The 12584-nt window shown below is 44.1% G+C and overlaps 1 protein-coding gene across 4 annotated transcripts in view; it reads left to right on the forward strand.

The window, feature by feature from the left end:
* The window catches only part of RAD18 (RAD18 E3 ubiquitin protein ligase), a 116582-nt gene that overhangs the window by 13275 nt on the left and 90723 nt on the right, over positions 1 to 12584 (forward strand). The gene's annotated exons all lie outside the window — the stretch shown is intronic.

Raw genomic sequence — 12584 nt, forward strand, 5'->3', positions numbered from 1 at the left:
ATTGTTAGATGTATTTTGCAGACTTAATTTTTGGTTAAAAAGTTACATGTGAGGAACTTGTTGTCTTAAGATTGTTTACTCTAAGAATCCTATTTCATGATGTGGTATATGCAATCTGGCCTTAAAATAAAAAGATACATTAAACATTTAAGGAAGAATGAGGGGGTGGGGTTTGACTTTCTTCTTAAAAACTTCTTAGTTTTTTTTTCTGTTTGGCCAAAGCATCTTTGTTATTCTGAACTTAGGCAGAACTTGAACTTTCTTGCAAACTTAAGACCTAGAAAGAAAACAAAATCTTCACTGTGAAAAGGGATGTGTTATAACTTTTGTGAAGGATGCAGTCTCTTGGATTCTATTTCAGTTTTCGTTAAGGTGTAGCCAGTGTGCCACTTTTAGCTTGTCTACCTGGAGAAGTTAGTGTGGTATGCTAAGATGCAAATTGACAATCTCTTAGGTACTCCATGCTAAATCCCTGTGGATGCATCTACCTGAGATGTTTAATGCACAGAAGACTAATTCTACTGCATATTAGCGCAAAGGGCAAAGCCCATGCTAATGCACAGTAGCTTTAGTTTAATGTGCAGTAGAGTCACAAACAAACTGTTCATCTGTGCTAATGAGCAGCAATTATGGTGCATGCAGTTAGTACCCATTATTACAGGTAGTAAACTTAATGTGCTGTAATTATGGCACATTAATGAACAAGTAGACGTGCCTTGTGTGGACGTTATTAGAACCCATTAAATTTAAGGTAACTGCCTCTCCTTTGAGAGCAGAATAGGTAGCGCACTGTATGTTCACTCCCCCCTTTCTTACTGCATCCTAACTTCCATGAGCAGACAAGACCTTAGAACTTGTATATATAGACATGACTTGATTTTCTTTAGCTTGGACTGTATGAAGTACTGTGTTCTGAGTTAGGAATTTAGGGCCCAGGTTACCAAAAGAGATTAAGCTATTGCAAATCTTCACATCTGCACACCATGCAGGAGATGAATTGATTATCCCATAAGGATTCTTTGCATTTAGGGTCAAGTCTAGTATCTTACTTGCTGAAGTGCATGGGATCCTTTCTTTGGCTATCAGTTGGCTTTGGGTCAGACTCATGAAACTATCTTGTAATGTCTCTTTAATAGCTACGAGAGCTACTTAGCAATGTGAAGCTGTGTGAAGCTTTGGTAGCCAATTTGATTCGGAGGAGATTTGGCAGCTGAATCTCTGAATCCAGGTCAAATCGGGACACCAGTTAAAAGCTCTGAATCAAATTGAAAGCCTCTGAATCGGTTCAGAAAAGATCCGGTCCGATTCAGAGATTCGGCCATAGACTAAATAGGCAGCAGTCCTCACCACACTGGACACAGCTGGCTGCCTCAGGCTGGTAAGTCTGTTGTGGTGGGTGGAGGGGGGAGGGCAGGGTGTGTGGTGAGGGGCAGATCAATGGCCCCACAGTGAGGCAGGGATTAGAGCTGGGACTGGGACAAGCTGCCCAGCTTTGGTGAGGCCCTGCTGTGGCTGCCATGCACTGCTGCTGCCAAGTGCTGCCAGCTCTGCCAGCTCCGGCTGCTCGCCACCCCCCCACCTCCTTGCTCTGCTGGCTTTGGCCGCTCACAAGTCCCCCCACCCCAGCTGGGCAGCTTGTCGCAACCCCAATCCCTCCCTCACTATGAGGGTGTTGATCTGCCCCGCCCCCCACCACCCCTTCCCTCCTCCCTTGCCCACCACAACAGACTTACCAGCTGGAGGCAGCCAGCTGTGCCCAGCATGGTGAGGGCTGCTGCCTGTTTAGTCTATGGACAAATCTCCGAAGCGGCACTGAATCTTTTGATCTGATTTGGCTGAATGGAATCGGGACAGTGATTCAAATTGCTGAATCAAATCGCTGTCCCTCTGAATCCATTGGCATCTTTAATAAGAAAGTTAATCTTTTGCATGTTTTATAATGCAATTGAATTTCAGGGTTGTATTTTTCCTAAAAGCCACTGAACTTTTGAATGGAAGAGACCCAAAGCCACAAATAACCATTCTTTACATGACACAAGTTCTTGACAACTAAACATTAACTAAGAACATGTAAAGGAGAGCCTCACCATGAAGTGTATGACATTCTGGAAATTTTCCTTCTGCTGCTTCCCAAGCAGCAATTTGTCAATTTGGAAAGAGCTGATCAGCTTCTCTTGCTACTGATGATCCATAAGGCCTTTCAGAGCCATTGTCTCATGCTAGATGGGTGCCACCTTGGAGAGGGACAGGGTAGCCAGTAGTGTAGGAGTGAATAAGGAAATCCCTCTGCAGAAGAAATGTTGCCAAGTTCTCTTTAGGACTCCAGTGACTATTGTTTTATTAATGAGAAGCTGATAAAAATTGGGCAGCTTCCTGTTAGTTGTGAGAATGAACTAGGTTAGTATTGATCTGCTTGCCTTCCTGTTCCAAATGTAATTTTTTTACTGGGTGATTCATATATGTGTTCTTGAATGGTCCTAGTGCACTTCTGACCTTTCTGTACAGTATGTTATTTTAAATACATTACTTTTATACAGGCGGTTTTAGGTCCATGCTTTCTCTTATGACTTGGTAAAATGGTTGACTTTATTATTCACCAAGTATACTTAGTCTGATATACCTCTCTGATATACTTAGAGCCATTTCTCTCTATGTTAAGGACAGCTCTAATGGGGAAAGGGATTGAATACTGAGATTACTGAGGGGAATACACCTAGCTTTTCTCTATGGTTGACATTTTTTAATATAAGAAACCAGTTTTGGACGTGGTAACTTTTATAATGTTCGTGTCTTCCTTCAAGGTTAAACTTAGTGAAAGAGCAAAGAAGGAAATATGGGTGAGCTACAAATTGGAGTTGTCATGGTATAGATTAAAAAGGGTATATATTGCAGTGTAGCAAACTGTAACTTGTATGATTTACAGGACAGAAAGAACTTTGGAAAAGATGGGATGAGTTGGCTCTGTGCGTGTGCGTGTGCGCGTGTGTGCGCGCAACTAGAGAAAGGTCTTCTCTGGTCATGGTAACTTACTATATAATCAGACCATTGAAGGATCTGTATAACCGTGACTGGACACCTGAAGCAAGATTGGTTGCAAATAAAAGTTTATTAGATTAACTCTACTGTAGACAGCAAAAAGTGGGAGGCAGGAGAAGCAGAGGCTGTTCTGGAGAAATGATTTTCTGATGGAACAGGAAGACCTGATTGTCAGGGGTATGAGAACAGCTGCTTCGCCTAAGGATATTAGAATTAATGAGATTATTCTGATAATGTACAGGGCGGGGGAAGCGACAGCAAATTAATTTTTGGGATCATACCTTGAGCTTAAAACATAATATTTGTGTAGTACTTCTAAGATGCTGAGTAATGGAAACATTTTTTAGAATGTTTCTTTCCCTAGGAGAAAAATTATTAATTGGTTTGAAATGGGTTTACGCTAATCTTAGAACAGCAGGAGTGAAATCATGTCATTTCAACATTCTGTGGATCGTTAGAGCTGGTAGAAAAATGCTAAATATGTTTTCGTGGGAAATTAATAATAAATCCGCAGTGTTTTATAAAAATAATCATTTTAGGCAAAAACTGAGATGCGACATTTTAACTAAAGAGAGAGAGTGGTGGTGTTTCTGGGTTTTCTGAGGGTAATGTCAGTAATAGTGAATTTCTGGGGAAAAAAAAATATTTGGTGAAGGATGTTTTGGACAAATTATTTTGAAAAGCTCTAACAGCAGTTGACTCGAAGAGACTTATCACATGATGGACAGGAAAATCACAAACGTGTTCAGGGAAAACAGCATCTGAATTTTTTTCATTAATTGAGTATTTTGCTTTCACTTGGATTTTATTTAATCTCCATTTAATTTTGTTCTTGAACCACTTTAGGTACTTAATTTATAACCTTGAGTAGCAGGAGCAACAAAATACACTTAAGGAGGTATAGTACTTAGCACCGTGTCTGTGCACTTGGCTTATGAACATTTTTACAACTAAAAGGAAGCAGACAGACTGAAAAAAGGAGTATGGAAGCAAGTGACTTGTTTTCTGTTTTGCAACCTGCATAATGAGAATAACTCATGGTTCTGTCCATATGCCTTTTTTGAGGAGCCCAAGACTGAAGTCCATGTAAAATTTCGCTCCATAAATGCTAGTGGCATTTTGTGTGATATATGCAGCGTGTTTGTGTTTGTCTTTTGAGAAAAAACATTGGATATCTAAAATTGTGTGTAGTTAGAATTAGACTTTAAATTTTGCAATCTTAGTGTTTTAGCATTTGCTGTCTTTTAAGTGCTTCCTAGCAATAGATGGATTAACAGCAACAAATGTATAATTCCCTCCCCTTCGTCCCTGCCCCCATGTAGCATCTAATTTTTGCAGGGAACAAACAATGCTGACTTAGATCCATTATGTTACTGGATCTTGCACGTTAATTTCTTTGGCCTTCCTTAGTGGAATGATACAAATTTTACAGGTCACAGTGGTTTATTAATTGTTGCTTTTGGGCCTTGGAGTATGGTGAATTTCTCAACGTAGACCTGGATTGGTAGGCTTTAAATTGTAGTGTCCTTAGCTAACCTGGTTGGCATTTGAATAGCCCTGAAACACCCTGTTGTCTCCCACAGAGTGCTGGTTGTAGCTGTGTTGGTCTAACGACGTAGGCAGGCAAGGTTCTTTGTGTAAATGTGATATCTTTTATTAAACCAACTAAATAGTTGGAAAAATTGTTCTTTGCAGGTTTTTCAGGCCTGAGGAAAAAAGGTGTTTTTGCCTGAAAACTTGCAAAGAACAATTTTTCCAGCTATTTAGTTCATCTAATAAAAGTTGTCTTAAGGAAATATTAAGGAGCAGAATCTGTAAAAACAAGGACATACTTTTGCCTAGGAGCACTTGTAGAATGCCAGCATGTAACCCTTTTCCCTACAGACCTATGCTGTTCCTATGAATTCCCCAAAGCATTTTCTAGTACAAGAGTAATATCCTCATGAAGACTGTTAGGTTGCTGGAAGTGTCTTGGATTATAGGCCTGTGCTTTATAAATGATTTTAACTGAAACTGAAAAGCTGACCTCCAACTATTTCCGATTAGACAAGTACTGGATTTCATATTGATGCTGTATTTGGAAGGATATATTAAAATTTATCTTTTTGCATGTCTGTGGCCAGCCTTGGCAGTAGCTTCAAGTGAACAGGGGAGAGAGGGGTTTAATTCTCCCCTCTGTCCCCCGTCCCATAGGCATGGGCTTCAGCCGGGGTCTGCCTGGCTGGGATGCAGCAGCCCATGTCTGGGTCGTGCCCCCCTTGCTGCTGCAGTGGCAGATGCTGGCTGGCATGGCCCCCTGAGACAAAGGGGGCAGAGAGGAGGTTTATTGCCCCCTCCCTCCCTTCTCCCCCTGGAGGACCACAACTGGCAGCCCTGGCTGCTACCTCCAGTGCTCACAACTGGCCAGGCAGACCCCAGCTTTGGTGTTTGCCTCCTTTGCCTCGGGGGGCCATGCCCCCACCCCTGCTGTTGTAGCACTGAGGGGAAGGGATGACCCTGACATGGGCTGCTGTGTGCTGGCCAAGGAGCCATGCTGCTGGGACAGGGGATGGAGGGGGGAATTAAACCCTGCTGTCTCCAGTTAAGATGAGATGCACCCACTTCTTTTCCAAGAGAGAATGTCTGTCCTTTCTGGACTTCTAGAAAGGTGTAGGGGAAGACGAGTGTTGGGAGGGGACTCAAGGGCCATACTGGAGATGCAGTTTAACTTGGCAGTGAAGATAAGCCCTCAGTCTGCCTGTGGTAGATTGTAACTAATGCATCAAATTTCTTCATGGCTAGAAAGTAGGGGACCAGCTAGTTTAAGATGCATTCTTATTAACTGCGGGCAGTTCATTTTGCCCATGTGAAGCTGTAGGGACAAGTTGTTTTGCTCAGTCCCCTCCTGGTTTGAGATCAATTCCTGCATCAACATACTAAAAATGCAGTAGATTAATTCTAGCACGGAAGTCATGCTGATGTGCAGTAGAATTAGTCTACTGTGCATTAGCATATCCTAAAAGATGTGTGCCAACGCTACTGCGCAGTAGTGCCGATTGCAGTGCATTAAGTTAGTACCTGTTTTACAGGCATTAGTGTGTAGGCGTGTCCACTGTCTGCAGAAAAGCTTCTATGCAGGGGCATTTTTTTCCTGAACCAAGAATGGACTCTAACGGCTTGGCATGTGCCTATGTAAAGCTGATTGTTTCTCTGTCTTCCCTGCCAGTGGCTTGGCTTATGAAGTGGCAGTCTATACAGCTTTGAGAGATTGGTGACCTGAGGGCAGCAGTTCTGATACCTAAGGAGCCCTTTTAGGCTGTGCTCATAATTCTGAGCTGTGGACATGGTAGTACATTGGAGGAGAAACCTCAGAAGCCCCCTGAGTAAGGTATAGGAACCATATGGTAAAGCGACTGCAGCTCCTCAAGGCAGCAGGTTGAGAAGGCAAAAAAATCTGTTCTGTTGTGTGGGAGTTGTGCTTAATTTTTATGTGGCGTTCATATGCATGTTACTTGCCAAAAAACCCTCTTGGATACAAATAATGTGTGCAAGGATAGAAGCGACCTTATTTGCCCCAAGCCTAGCTGTTTCTTGATCGCTGCTCACAGATGTGGCAGAGAGATGCTGTATACATATGGTTTTGAGGCCGGCATCATAATTCTTTCTGTGTAACCTCTTTGTCGGTTGTACAGAGATGCTGAAATTGCATGCAGGAGCCAGGAAACTGGAAAAACAAATGTATCTGCAGTAGTTTGTCACTTATAGCCAGACACTGCAGCTACTCTGCAGGCAAACCTGACTTCAGTAGCAATAGTGCTTGTGTGTAGGGCTTCTGAACATACAGTTCTTGGAGCCCCGTTCAATTAAACAAGGCTTGCTTTTATACCCTGCAGGACACCCCTTCGTCCCCCCCTGCAACCTTATCAGCTGTCCCCTACAGCCACCTAAAATGGATCTGTTTTTGAAAAGTGTGGGGCACCTGCAGCCTGTACTGATCTTCTCTTAGAGCTCCAGGTGCTCAGCATTTATGAAAATAAGGCCTTAAATAAATCTTTTCAGTGGGCCACAAATGCAAATGTATTATTTAAATTAGGCCTGCAGGGAAGGAAAATGTTAATGTTGCTAGTACATTTAGCTGAGTAAAAGCTTTATGCTTCAAGGTTAGAGAGCGTGCATAGGAATGGAAAAGAAGCACCAGGCCAAGGAGTTGGAAACCCTGCTCCTGCTTCTGCTTTTGTTTAACTTTAAGCTTATGCTCAAATATTTGAAGGATTGGGGTCCTAATAGTAATAACAATGATATGGGCATCTTGTCATTCACCTTTCTGAATGTGAATGTTCACCAGTAGTGCATCGTGTGCTGTTCCTCCCTTGTGACTCTGTGGGGCTATGGTATAATTTCCCAAAACAGGTAAAAGGGGAGGAATTTAGGAAGTTGCTTGTGTTGTCCTTGAGTTCTGTGTGGTTCCTCTCGAAGGACCTGCAGAGGAGAGGATTTTTGAGAGAGGCAGGCTATGTGCCAGTCCACTGGCCAGGCCACGGCCAAAGGTGTGCATCACCCAGTGGGAGCAATTGCAGCCCAGAGGCTGTTATAGTTGCTCCAGAACAGCCTTTCCTCCAGTTTGCAGGCTTGCTGCTTGGGCATCCTCTGAGGACAGAATTGGCTACTTTTTGAATAAGTCATAAAAGCAAGTATTGGACCTTGCAGAGTCAAATAAATGCTCCTGTGTTTCCCTGAGCAGTATCTGTTGCCATGAAATAGTGGCACTGAAAATGATTAGAAATCCAAACTTGAATAATTGTTATAATAAACTTGTTTGTTTTTATTTTGTAATAAAGAGACCATTTAGGTGAGAGAGAGCGTGTGCATGTGTGCGCATGCACGCACACACACATTATATAACCACAAACATTATATAATCACCCAGTGATTATATTAAAAAAATATGGCAAAGAAAGGTATGCTTTGCCTTCCACAGTGGTCTTTTGGTTTTTTTTAATCCAGAGTACTAGTTAGCAGGTTGTTCATAGGAGGAAATACTTATCTCCTCTCTTCTCCCTTGTAATATATCTCTACTGCCTGTAGAGACCAAATGCTGTAACCTTTTTATATAGCGATATACTTTTAAGAAAAGTTGCATGAGTGGGATATAAACACCATAGGGGGGAGGGGGGCAGAGGAGTGCAACCCTGCCAGAGATTTGTGGTTATTCTGTGGAACTCTTGGGAGGGTTAATCCCATTTTACTGTCATGAATTTTTGATTTGGAAGTGTTGGGTTCCCTCTCTACTTTCTCTATGAGCATCTATGAAGTGACAAGCAAAGAGAAGCCTGGATTCCAGATCCCGTGGAAACCTTGGTCCCTTGATAGAGGAAGGAACCTGCTGTGCAGTTCTGCTGTATGCTTTACTTTGGTTGTCTTTTCTTTACCTTGTGGCTTTTAAGTTTGGCCAGTTCTTCCCAGCTTGTATGCTGTTATTAAAGCTGTGTCCGCTGACAATTCGCTTCTTTTTTGGAGGGCATGCTGTTTATTAGGCAGCAGCATGAGTACACATGGCAGTTTAGAAGCAAAAAACCCCAAGAAACAGTTTGTCCATTGTTTGCAATCTAAGCTACAACAAATGCAAGAAGATGGGAATAAATGATGGGGGGGATAGGGAGGTGAAGAAGACATGGAAAGATGAGGGTTATAACATGCTGATTATATGCAAATCTTGTTAACTCCTCCTTCAACCACTTAAGTAAAGAATGCTCATGTTCTCAAACTCGAGTTTTCCAGTTACGAGGCATTTATTGCTTTTCTGTCAATAAGCCAATAAACTATTTGCTGAAACTTTTAAGATGTAATACTAGTCTGTAGCATTAAATCTATAAGAACATAGAATAAAGTTCACTGCTTATTTCTAGTTGTGGATGGGTTAAGTTGCAAGCATAATGCAAAATGTGGTTTGCACATTCTCCCAATATTTATCACTGAAATCAGTTTCTAGACAAAATTTATCAATATGGCTGTAGTTGAAAGTGAGGCTCTTTCTTATTTGCGTGGTAGTCTTTCCTTCTGGGCCTTCTGCTTTCTGGATTTGGCGTGACTAATGACTCTGCCTTTTAATCCTATTTGCCAAAACAGCTTGAGTAGGGATGATCAGAACCACTAGGGATAACAGGGAGCTTGCTTAACTGGAATTTAGTTAGGTAGGGTGATAGTAGCTGTTAAAAAGAACTTCAAGTAGTATCGGCTCAGAGAAATGAGACTCTCTCACATGAATCAGATATGCCCAAGCTCTTTCATTTTTTTTGGCAATGTATAAGGGGATCCTTTGTCTTATCATATGCAAAATCTGGCCGCTAGATGTCATCACACCGCTTCAGTGTAGCTGTGTCATTTGGTCTGAAAAACATAAGGGCTGGGAAAATCCAGTTTGAGATTTTTCTTTTCTTTCTGGAATTTAGCAGAAGCATTTGAATTTATCTCAAAATAAGCCTAGACGTCTTTGTGTTTTCACTGGACAGGTTAAAATACTGTAGTTCTAGGGTAGACAGCTGAATTGTAAAGATCTTCCTATTGTGTTAATCCAAATGTCTGGTTGCAGATAGCTTTAGAAATTCTCTTTGTGCACCTGTCTGTCCCAGGATGACATGATTTGGTTCCTAGACAGATGGTATAAAATATTTTTACCTGTTGGTAAAGACAAGTTCGATTTTTTACTTGTAATATTTTTTTTTTTTTTCAGCCTTTTTCCTTAAGGTTTTATTATCAACCAGAACACTTTTACAGTGAGAGATGAAGTTACAAACACTCCCATCTAGTATAGCTATCTTGTTTTTAGCATTTACATTTTTATAGGATCATAACTCTTGTTTTAATAGAATACAAATTTGTTTAGAGTCCTGCTGGGCTGTCTCCTCGTCTATGGAAAGGCGTAGGTCTTTTAAACAGGTGGCTGGGTTTTTGGTTGTAGCTGTGTTGGTCTAAGGACATAGGCAGGAAAAATTATTTGGGTAGATATGATATCTTTTATTAGACCAACTGAGTACTTGGGAAAAAGTTCTTTGCAAGCTTTCGGGTGCATCGCTCTTCTTCCAGCATAGGGAGTTTCTGCTGGTCTGAGATCTCCAAGGAAGATCTTGGAGATCTAGGAACGGCAGAGACTCCCTATGCCGGAAGAAGGGTGATTGTGCCTGAAAGCTTGCAACAAACTTTTTTCCAACTACTCAGTTGGTCTAATAATATATATCAGTCTACCCAAAGAACCGTGGTTCTTTAAATACGCATTTACCAAGTAACAGCAAGCTGTTCCATAGTTTCATAGTTTGTAGGGTCAGAAGGGACCTGAGCAGAACATCTAGTCCGACCCCCTGCCATGGCAGGAAAGAATACTGGGGTCAAATGACCCCAGCAAGATGTTCGTCTAACCTCCTTTTAAACACCCCCAGGGTAGGAGCCTGCACCACTTCTCTTGGAAGCTGGTTCCAGACCCTAGCCGCCCTGACTGTGAAGTAGCGCTTCCTGATGTCTAACCTAAACCTACCATCTGCCAGCTTGTGACCGTTATTCCTGGTCACTCCTGGTGGTGCTCGGGGAAACAGTGACTTCTCCAATGCCTGCTGATCCCCCCTGACTAGTTTATAACAGGCCATAAGATCCCCCCTCAGCCTTCTCTTGTGGAGGCTGAACAGGTTCAGGTCCCGCAGCCTGTCCTCATAGGGCCTGCCCTGTTGTCCCCTGATCATACGAGTGGCCTCCTCTGGACCCTCTCCATGCTGTCGACATCCCTCTTGAAGTGCGGCGCCCAGAACTGGACGCAATACTCCAGCTGCGGCCTGACCAGTGCCGCATAGAGGGGAAGGATCATCTCCTTGGACCTGCTCGAGATGCATCTGTGGATGCATGCCAAGGTGCGGTTGGCCTTCCTGACTGCCTCTCCACACTGCCGGCCCATGTTCATCCTGGAGTCAATGATGACCCCCAGATCCTTTTCCGCCTCCGTGCTGATAAGAGGGGAGTTCCCTAACCTGTAGGTATGGTGCCGGTTGTTCCTCCCCAGGTGCATCACCTTGCACTTGTCTGTGTTGAAACCCATCCTATTCTCGTCCGCCCACCCTTGTAACCTGTCTGGGTCTGATTGTAGCCTGTTGCATCCTTCCAATGTACCCACGTCCCCCCACATCTTAGTGTCATCAGCAAATTTGAACAGGGTGCTTTTTACCCCCTCATCCAAATCGCTGATGAAGATGTTGAACAGTGCGGGCCTGAGGACCGAGCCCTGGGGGACCCCACTGCCCACGTCCTTCCAGGTTGAGAAGGACCCATCCACCACCACCCTCTGGGTGCGGCCCACCAGCCAGTTGGCGACCCATTTGACTGTGTCTACACCACAGCCCCCCAGTTTCTTAATGAGAACAGGGTGAGAGACAGTGTCAAAAGCCTTCCGGAAGTCCAGGAAGATTATATCCACTGCAACCCCTGCGTCTAATGATCTGGTGATCTGATCGTAAAAGGCCACCAGGTTGGTCTGACAGGACCTGCCACTGATGAACCCGTGTTGGTTGTCCCTAAGCATGCAGTCCCCTGCTGGCCCCTCCTGGATGTGTGCCAGCATAATTTTCTCAAACAGCTTGCCTAGGATCGAGGTAAGACTAACCAGCCTATAGTTTCCCGGGTCCTCCCTCCTGCCTTTTTTGAAGATGGGCACCACATTGGCCCTCTTCCAGTCCTCCGGTACCTCACCAGAGCACCATGACTGCTCGTAAAGCCGTGCCAGGGGACTTGCAACGACCTCGGCCAGTTCCTTTAGAAGTCTAGGGTGGAGATCATCCGGGCCGGCTGACTTGAATACGTCCAACCCCTCCAGAAGCTCCCTAACTAAATCCTCGCTAACCCGTGGCCCAGGTGTGGCTCCCCCAGGGCCCAAGGGGGGCCCAGCAGGGAGGTGGCTGTTCTGGTCCCTACTTAGGAAGACGGAGGCAAAGAAATCATTAAACATGTTAGCTTTGCCGTCTGGTGTGACGACCAAGTTACCCATGTTGTCCTGCAAGGGCTCCACATTACCCGGGACCTTCTTTTTACCCCCTACGTATTTAAAAAAAGACTTCTTATTGTCCTTAATCTGGGAAGCTAGCCCCAGTTCCATCTCTGCCTTGGCCTTCCTAACTACCCCCCTACATCCCCGAGCAACTACAGAATAGTCCTCCCTGGTGATGACCCCTTCTTTCCACTGGGTATAAGCCTCCTTTTTAGCAAGGAGACATTCCCGGATGCTTTTGGTGAGCCACAGAGGCTTGTGTGCTCTCCTGCTCCCTTTGATCCTCATTGGGATTACCTTCCTTTGGGCTTGGAGGATTGTCTCCTTAAGGAGCGACCACTCTCCTTGGACACCTGGCTCCCCTCCCCCCCGGGACCTCAGCACTTCTCCAACTATCCTCCTTAGCTCATTGAAGGCTGCCCTCCTAAAATCTAGGGCTGCTGCCTTACTGCAGGCCTTTGCCACCTTGCGCTGGATGGTGAATTCCAGCAGGCGATGATCGCTGTCGCCCAGGTGGTCGAGCACTCGCAGCCCCCTCACCAGGTCG

The sequence above is a fragment of the Crocodylus siamensis genome, chromosome 11 (genome assembly GCF_052110815.1).
Source record: "Crocodylus siamensis isolate JL-2025a chromosome 11, ASM5211081v1, whole genome shotgun sequence".
NCBI classification, from domain to species: Eukaryota; Metazoa; Chordata; order Crocodylia; family Crocodylidae; genus Crocodylus; species Crocodylus siamensis.